Genomic DNA, 9,970 nt, shown 5'->3' on the forward strand with positions numbered 1-9,970 from the left:
CGTAAATCTTGATGATCTAAGGGTTGAAAATTGTTCTTATTTTATATTTTAAGATGTGTTTTTATTTTAATCTCCCCCTATATATATATATATATTGGGGTGGGCTACCATAAAAACACTTTTAAGTATATAAAATAGGAACAAATCATGTCCATTAGATTATGGTTGAATTAATGGCCCATATCAAATTATATGGAGATCCGAAATTTGTAACTGTTTCCCTTGCAATTCATACGTTTTTCTTATTACGAATCAAAAATACTTTTGTTACGAATTATATCCTATTCACAAATTTGAAGTTCTTTTGTTATGAATAATATTCTGATTAGGCAAATTTCAAGCCACAAGATCAACCAAGATCTAATGGACAAGATTTGTTCCTATTTTATACACTTAAAAGTATATATATATATATATATATATATATATATATATATATATATATAGGGAGGGCTTGGGTGTAAACACTTCTTAACATATAAAGCTGAAATGTGTGAATTCTATGTAGAACACGTATGAATTCACTGTGTAACTGTATGACTTGCGAAAAATAATTTTTTTTGTTACCTATAAGATTCGAACTCGAGACCATAAATTTATCCAATAAAGTGATGAATCAACATATATATATATATATATATATATATATATATATATAGGCAAAGGTTCAATGAAGAAGGCCTAAATGTAAGAGAGAAGAGAGAAGTAATCTCATCCGTTGATCTTATCTAATCTAACGAACATGATTTATTCACGCCATGTTCAACGGATTTTTTCGTTGAACATATGGGGGGTCGAACCCCAGAACCCCCAAAAATATTGTATATGCTCAATATATTTGATGAATGTTCAACGAAAAAATCCGTTGAACATGGCATGAATAAATCATGTCCGTTAGATTATATAAGATCAACGGATGAGATTACTTCTCTCTTCTCTCTTACATTTAGGCCTTCTTCATTGAACCTAACCCTATATATATATATATATATATATATATATATATATATATATATATATAGGGAATGGCTAAAATAAGAGCATTTATTAAGATCTAAAATAAGAATCATTTTCAGCCCTTAGATCATCAAGATATACGGTTGATTCGTAATCCTGTTGGATGGATTTATGGTCCTGAGTTCGAATCCCAAAGGTAGCAAAAATTTATTTTTCACAATTCATACCTTTATACAGCGAATTCATACGTGTTCTACATAAAATTCATACATTAAAAAATGTTTTTATTTCTTATTTTAAGATGTGTGCTCTCACGGTAGCCCACCCCTATATATATATATAGATGTGTGTGTGTGTGTATGTGTGAACTTATTTATCTATTCTACTACATGATAGATCCTTTTTTTCACTCATAACATAATTAATTATCTTTATTAATAATATATTTTATGTGAGATCTTGTCTTCATTTACAATACATTCAATTATTTTTATTAAAACTGGAATCATCCTCGTCTAAAACTATTTTTGGAAGAAGGTGTGAGTATAATCCATAATTTCTATTATAATCATTCTTTTACTTACTAGAATTCAAGGGAAGCCTTTTCCATTTTAAGTCAAATGAACTTTCATGGCGGATTTAGTTCAGTTGATTTTTTTAGAGGGGTTTAATTGATTTATTTAAAATATAAGTACTTGTTCAGTTTCATTCTCTATGTTATTAAGGAATGTTTACTTCATCTTTTTGACTTAAAAGAATTAATCATAGTTGTTCAGTTTTGCATAGTAATGAAAATAATTACTTCAATTTTAATTATCTGAATTCAAGTCTTTTGCGAATTAAGAAATACTAGTAAGTTTGGTTTAGCCGATTGACCAAATCAAGAACGAGTTTAAAATTTGCTGTTGCTACTATTTTATGGTGATTTGTAAAAATAGATTAATTTTTTTGAGTTTATAAAATTAGGTCAATTATTTTAACTTTCAGTATTTTTAGGCCACGTTTTGCCTCAATTCGATATCTTAGGCTCAAATGATCCAAAATAGTTTGATTAGATTCAAATGTGACTCATGAACGTTGTAATTTAAAATAATTAATCTATTTTTAAAAGTTTGAAAAAAAAATGTCATATTTTTTTGCAAATCGTCCTAAAAATAGGTGACCTCCAAAAATTTTAAACTCAATCAAGAACACTTCTAAAGAAAAGGTTATAGATTGTCATTCATGCATCTCTTTCATACACTCGCTTTCATAAACAAAATGATAAAATCATTAAGTCGGTCCGAAAGCTATATATTGAAACCTGAACAAGAAAAGCAAGCATTACTTCAACTTACCAATATTTGCGACGGCAATTGAGAAATATATTTATTATTGTACTATGTAGAAAAATGTGTATATAAACTTAATTGGAAAAGTTAAATTATAATTTAAAAATATAATGAATCAGTAATGACTAATGTGTGCAGTAACTTACAAGGATGTTAGTTTTATTGTTGAAACAAATTGTGCAATTTTTATCAGAGTCCAAAATTATTTATTTTATTTACAATTTTTGTTTGCAAATTATTACTAAAATTTTAAGTTACGAAGTTTCTGAAAAATATTCATCAGTTGAGGCTATGATTAATATAGTCATGCCCCTAGTTTTTTTTTTTTTTTAAATTGACTTTGAAATAAGAATTAAGCCATATAAAATAGAGTCTATAAATATATATTTTACCTAAAAGCTAATTTAAAATTTCATATGTTAAACTATACTCCCTCCGTCCGCCGAGCTTGAGGCGTTTCTTTTTTGCACGAGATTTAAGGAGTTATTGTTTAGTTATTTAAATTTGTTTGTAAATTTGTGATTAAGTAGTTATCTATATAATTAGTAATTTTAAATTATTTTAAATTCAAATTTTAAATTATTTAATTTTAAATTTTATTTATTTTTGGGCAAAGGTGCAGATTGGTCCCTAAACTCGGCCCCCCTAGAGCGTTGAGCCCCCTATACTCGGTCAAGGCGCGTTGACCTCCCTGAACTCCCGAGTAAAAGGTGCAACTAAACCCACGAGTTTAACAGCGGTTTAACGCCGTTAAATGTATTTTTTTAAATTTTTTCGTCATCTTCTCCGGCTGGATTCCTTCAATTTTCCAGCAACATTCATCTGTCGAAAGGGGAAATCTTGTTGGTGCCACTTATTCTCCGACGAGGGCCCCACCCCAACCAAATGCGAGGCATAACCGGAGCAGATCTGCAACGCCGACTCCTCCTTGGCTGTCCGCTGCCGGAAACACGAGAGAGGGATGAGGGGGAGGCGAGTGGCGGCGGCGGCGCTCCATTCTTGGTCGTCCCCTGTCGGAGATGCGAGAGAAAGAGAGAGAAAACAAATTTTTTGCCAAAAACATGAGAGAGGGATGAGAGGGAGGCGAGCGGTGGCGGCAGCGCTCCATCCTTGGCCGTCTGGCGCTGTCGGAGATGCGAGAGAGAAAGGGAGGACAGATCTGTTGCTGGAAACGCGAGAAAGGGATGAGGGGGAGGCGAGCGGCGGCGGCGGCGGCACTCCATCCTTGGTCGTCTACTGTCAGAGATGCGAGAGAGAGAGGGAAGACAGATCTATTGCCGGAAACGCGAGAGAGGGATGAGGGGGAGGCGAGCGGCAACGACGACGCTCCATCCTTGGCCGTCCGAGCCGGTGGTTCTCGCCGGAAAATTGAAGGAATCCAGCCGGAGAAGATGACCAAATTTTTTTTTTTTTACAAAAAAGAACTTTTAACGGCGTTAAATCGCCATTAAACTCGTGGGTTTAGTTGCACCTTTTTCTCCGGAGTTCAGGGAGGTCAACGCGCCTTGACCGAGTATGGGGGCTCAACGCTCTAGGGGGGTCGAGTTCAGGGACCAATCTGCACCTTTGCCCTTTATTTTTTAATTAAGAAACAATTAAAAGAAATCATTCCATTTTCCATTCCCCCCCCCCCCAAATCCCCAGCAGAATCAGCCGTCCTCCACCGCTCAATAGTTGTCGGAAATCATATTCCTCAGCCATCATCATTGTCACACCCCAATTCTTTGAAACAATAACTATAACTGGGGTACGACTAATCATCTAAATAAACAAGGGAAAATCCTTGTGAAATCCGAATAAAAGGGATAGCAATCGGGCTTAGCCCCTTTGGATGAAGAAAGACAGGTATTCAAGTGATACAAATCAATCAACAAACATAATAACTTCAGGATCACAAGTTTAGTGTCATGCTTCAGATAACCAACATTCACTGATCGAAATACTTGAGAGTCAATAGTTTAGGCTCAACAAAAGATATTGTTTAGAATCACAACATAATAGGTCTTAAGTTAAGGAACAAAAGACAGATACTGGCTAGTTCTACAGCGGAAGTCAAAATAAGGAGTTGAACTCTAGCCTCAGCTCCGCCCCGTCATACCTGTCGTTAACCTGAAAACATTTGAAAGTATTTTTGGGCTAAGTACTAATGTACTTAGTGGGCTGCAACTTTAAAACATTTCATAATCTGAAGAACAGTTTATCCAATCATACTTGACATGACTTAGAAGGTTTTAAAGTGAAAGAACTTCTAAGCATGTTAAAACATTTCATTTATATAGATACATATATATATACTTAATTGCGTGCAGATGTCACACTCATTTCTGTTACTCGCTGTGATCCCGGACCTCTAGCCACCGACGGATCCGTTTCTCCCATTTACTTGAACTGAGGGCGTAACCCAGACAAGTTTACTTTTGACCTCGGGACGCTACCCAGGCAGGCCCTTACATTCTATGCTTCGGAACACATCCAGCAAGCATCCTTATAACGCCTCTTAGTTAGTGCCCGAATGGAGATCAACCCACCGAGTCAGCTAACGGTGTACACAATTCTCAAATAACGTGTTAGGCTATAAGAGAACCTCAATTGATTCGTTGTGGCGAGCCTTAAACAGAGCAGAGTGCACATAAACATTTTATTGGATAAACAGTATATATATTACGAACGTTTAAGCTCATTAGCTCAATCATACATTTGGAAAATAAGCCCACCTGATTAGGCAATGCCTGTCGTTTAAACTTATCTCTGAATCGGAATAGCAGTGCTAATCCTCCTGACGTTCAAAGCCTACAAGAAATCTATTCTCAATAGGTCTTCTTGAATCTAATCTTAAGTCATGGTGTAGTGCTTAACATTCTATGATTCACTTAGCCGGGTTTTCAAAATTTAATAATTAAATAATTGAAAACAATTCTCTTGAGTTAAGAACACCAACAATATTCTTACTCATCTTTCTTTAATAATTGGAATTATAAATAAAACCAATTAAATACTTTTATTGCAAAATAAATGCAATTTCATGTCATGCTTAGCATATAATAAGTAATTTACTTAAAATATGCACATAATAATAATATGATATTATTATGAAAACTAGTCTTTGAAAATAATTAATCAAACTAATCAATAGCTCAATTAATTAAAATAGGGCAGCCCAATTAAATTAATTGAAGGCAGTCCAAAGTCCTTAAATAAAAATAAGGGCCCAACACCTTTATTTAAAACAATGGCCCAACTGAAGTTTTAAAACCAAGGAAAATCGGCCCAATAGACTCGGCCCAATTCGCAAGCCCACCCTCAAGCCCAAACCTAGCCCAAAACTTCTCCTTCTTCTCCCTCTACTGCCGTGCGTATCTCTCTCTCTCTCTCTCACAGTTCTCAAATCTTTCTCTCGGCTCTCACTCTAAAACCGCTCTCTCCCTCTCCGCCAGAAGCTCCGCCGCCGCGGAAGCTCGCCGGCTAAAACCGCTCTCTCCCTCTCCGCCAGAAGCTCCGCCGCCGCGGAAGCTCGCCGGAGCAACAGCGACAGGCTCCACCTCCCTCTCTATCGGTCTTCGGCGAACGCGCCTCCAGTCGATGAAGGTCGCCGCCTTCATTTCTACCCAAACCCGGCTCAGAGCGGCGACAAGCCCTTGCCTCGCCGCCTCTCCCTTAGATCTCCGGCCGACAGCAGCAGATGAAGCAAGCTGCCATCGCCGTCTCAGCCCCCTGTTCTCCCCTCTTTTCCTTCGGCCACCGCGACCAGTCATCTGGTGCCGCCATCCTCGTCTCCCTCGACTTCCTCTCTTTCAGTTCAACCACCTGCACACAGCGGCAGCGCCGCTCCCTCCACAGGAAAGAGCCGCCGCCGACCTCCCTCAGCTCTCTCTCAAATCAGTCCGGCGACAGCAGCCAAGCCACCATCGCCGACACCCTCAGCTGTACCCAGCCCATCTCTCCCTCTCTGAAACTTCCGGCCGACAGCAGTAGGAGAACCACCGCCGCCGATCGCATCCCTTCTCTCGACTTATACAGCCAACAACCACATTAAGGTTCGAAATTAAAGCAAGACAAAGCTTCAAGACTCTATTTTTCTTCTTCTTTTTATTCATTTTCGATTTTCATCATTGTAAAACATTTGATATGTTTGCTTAAACACATATATGAGTATATATATATATATATATATAAATGAATGTATGCATATGTGTTTCTCTGTGAATAAACGAAAGGAAACATTACAATTTATAGAGTAGAATTTGGAGGTGAAACCTTTATAAGGATTCTGCTGTGTTGCTGAATCTCAGTGGATTGAGAGCTCTTGCATTTTGAGTTGCTTGCTAGCTATAGTTATTAGTGTGTGATGGAAGGAGGACTTTTGGCTGATGAGATAAAGAGTGAACCTCCTACTTCTTGCGAGAATGGGGTGAGTGAAATTGTGGAAAAGGTGGTGAATAATGAAATGTTGCTGCAAGCTCAATTTATAGGCAAACTTAGCCGTAATAGTTGAAAACAATGGCAGTATTAGTTGAAAACAATGGCAATGGCAGTAACTTTTGACAATGATATCATTTGCATGGAAATTGGCAAGAGCTGTGAACAGTAGCCTATATGATAACCCATTTGACCAACAGCAAGAATAGATTTGCTGTCGTGTAGTTCAGTTTGGAGGGGAGTTGGTGGCTGCCAATTGCCAAGTGTGGCTAAAAGTTGAAAAAAACTAAATGTAGGAGCATGGCTCTTGATGGGAGTCTAAGTGAGGTGAGTGATGATTTGACAATTAAAACTGTCTCATAAAAGAATTGTATCTGTAAAAATCTTTCAGGATAAAATTGCCGAAACTGTAATAATTCTTCAGGGTTTGCTAATTAAAAGCTCGGGAAAATACTTGAATGCTAAATTAAATAAATATGCAATGCATATAAATTTAATAACTAAATTTACAAATGCTTTTATAAATCATTTTTGTTGGAATTAAAATAAATTCATTTTCTTTTATCCGGCGTGAATCATCTTAAATCTAAGTTCAAAATTATTCTAAACTTAGCTCGAGGAAACGGGGTATTACAATCATCGCACGCCTCTATTCTCAGTGATACCATGACACAAACGCCACACGGTCCACACCGACGCCACGACTCCCTCACACAAACACCACACGGTCCACACCTTCACGACCACTGCCTCGAAGTACGATACAACCGTCATCGTAGATCCCTAATTCCAGATCTCCAATGCGCCGTCCAATACAAAACTAGAGAAATGGTGGAGGAATGATTCTATCGAAGAAAATGGAGGAGAAAAAGTGAGAGAGGGAAAATGGGTTAGGGCTTGGGAAGGGCCCAATTACTTAATTGAGTTGATTAAAAAAAATAAGGGGTGTAATTAATTTTGTTAATTAGTATTTTAAATTACTTACTTTCTGTCAAAAAAGAAAACGATTCAAGCTCAGTAGGACATCTCGAAAAAGAATGCTACGTGGATAACTCTTAACATGACACTAATCGTGTCTACACAAATGAATTATCAGGCCTACACACCTAGTGAAGATGAGTGGTTTATATTCCTTAAGTGAAGCTAATACGTATATATATAAGTGGGGTGGATGGCGAGAAATATCTCATCGGTTGTAAAATGTAATAGTATATTTTAATTTATAATATTATATATTTTTATGTGTAATGTTATATATTTTTATGTGTAAATTTATGCATAAAATGCATGTCAGTTTCAAAATATTTTTAAAAAATAAAATATAAATTAAAAAATAATTTTTTTAATATTTGAAATTTTTATTTTTATTTTATTCCTAAGAGGATTTTTCCTTGGAAGGCCTTGGAAGCATTCTGCCACATGTCACGATCTTGGTATGTCACATGGACAAAATGGGAGATCTAGATTTTATATGGGAGATCTAGATTTTATACTATATATTCCCTCCGTCCCACATAATAAGTGTCCTAATTTATTTCGGCACGAAAATTTAAGTGTGTATGATAAAGAGAATAAAAAGTAATGGAGCCCACTTTTTATTTTAGAAAGATTACACTTATTATGGGACGAATGAAGTACTACTTAAGGATATGTAACTATCGAAAACTCAATCTTATATACATATGGTTAGCTTCTATTAAGAAGAACCCCTTAGATTAAGAAGTAAGAAGTAATCTCCACCTTTAATCTATAAAAATATGAAGGTTCACAATTAATCAACTAAATTTATTAAAATTCTCAAAAATTACCGAAAAATTATAAATCTAATAGAGAAGGATGTATTAGTCATTAGTAGTTCACTATAATGATGGTAAGTTTCATAAGATCCTAGATTTTTAGCAACTTCCATGTAATGGCGATTACTTGGGCATTTCAACGAATTTTTTTCTCTATATTCTGTAGTTTTTTTTTTTTTGTTTTGTCTTCTTGGATATCATCTCATGTTGTTGTTCGGTGGAAAACTTCATGGATCAATCTAAAGAAGAATGTAATTTTTTGATTTAATTCTTAAATGAAAAATGTTGCTTGCCAAGTGGTTTTCCGATCGTCGTTTCGTGAATCTTGATGGTGTTCGGTCGTGGAAGCTCTCGGCTTAGCCGTCTGTGTACGTGAAAGAATGGACTACACGATGGTGGTTTCTCGGCTCTCCGTTACAGTAGGGAGAGAGAGAAACAGAGGCCGTAAATCGGCTGGTTGCTACATCTGGAATACGACGTTGGTTGCCGAAGGATGTTGCGGCCGTTGGTTGGGGAGATGGAGACAGTATTTAGGCTTTTCGATTCGTGATAATGGTAGCCTGAAGATGAAGGAACAACTACGTGTTGACGGCTCACGGCCTAGTGGCCGGTCGGCGCAAAAACAAGCCGGCGAAGGGAGACCACTTAAGCTCATGTTCGATTAGTCATTACACCATAAAATGAGTTAATAAAAATCCATTAAAGTTCATTACAGTAATGGATAAATCAATAAAATATGAACCACGTTCGACGAGATTGGAATATACATAGTTATTTTGAATATAAATCAATCAGCCTTTAGGATTATTGTTTTATGATACAATGTTCAATAAACTGAATCAATAAGTTTGTCGCAGATTGTTATGTTCATTATATTTTTCAAAATGTTCATTAAGATACCATATATAAAATGTAATATATGCAACTAAAATCTATAAAATGCGTACAATTTCTAGTATGTTTGTGTTATTATTAAGATTATATAGTGAAGTTGTTTAAGATAAAATCTATATATATTAATATCTTCCAATTATAAACAGATTATATTGCATTAATTCAGTTATATTAAAGATATGAAAAATAATCAAATGTCCATACTAACCTTCAATGAATCAAAATCGGCAGATTTGATGCGAGAATACCAACCGTTAGATATCAAAGAATCAAAGAATGTGATTACTTCTCTTCTCACTTACATATAGGCCTTCTTCATTGAACCTTGACCTATACCCCTATATATATATATATATATATATATATATATATATTGGTTAAAATACATAAACGAATGTATTTAGATAAGGAGTGGTTCTATTCATAGCTTTTTTACTTTTCATAGGTTCGTGTTTAAATATAAAATAAAATATAAATTAAATTTTTACTCCATCCATCCCACGAATCTTGACACGTATTCCTTTTTAGGCCGTCCCACGAATCTTGACACATTTCCAAATGAGGTAATAATTATCT

This window comes from Salvia miltiorrhiza, chromosome 4 (genome assembly GCF_028751815.1).
Source record: "Salvia miltiorrhiza cultivar Shanhuang (shh) chromosome 4, IMPLAD_Smil_shh, whole genome shotgun sequence".
Taxonomy (NCBI): domain Eukaryota; kingdom Viridiplantae; phylum Streptophyta; class Magnoliopsida; order Lamiales; family Lamiaceae; genus Salvia; species Salvia miltiorrhiza.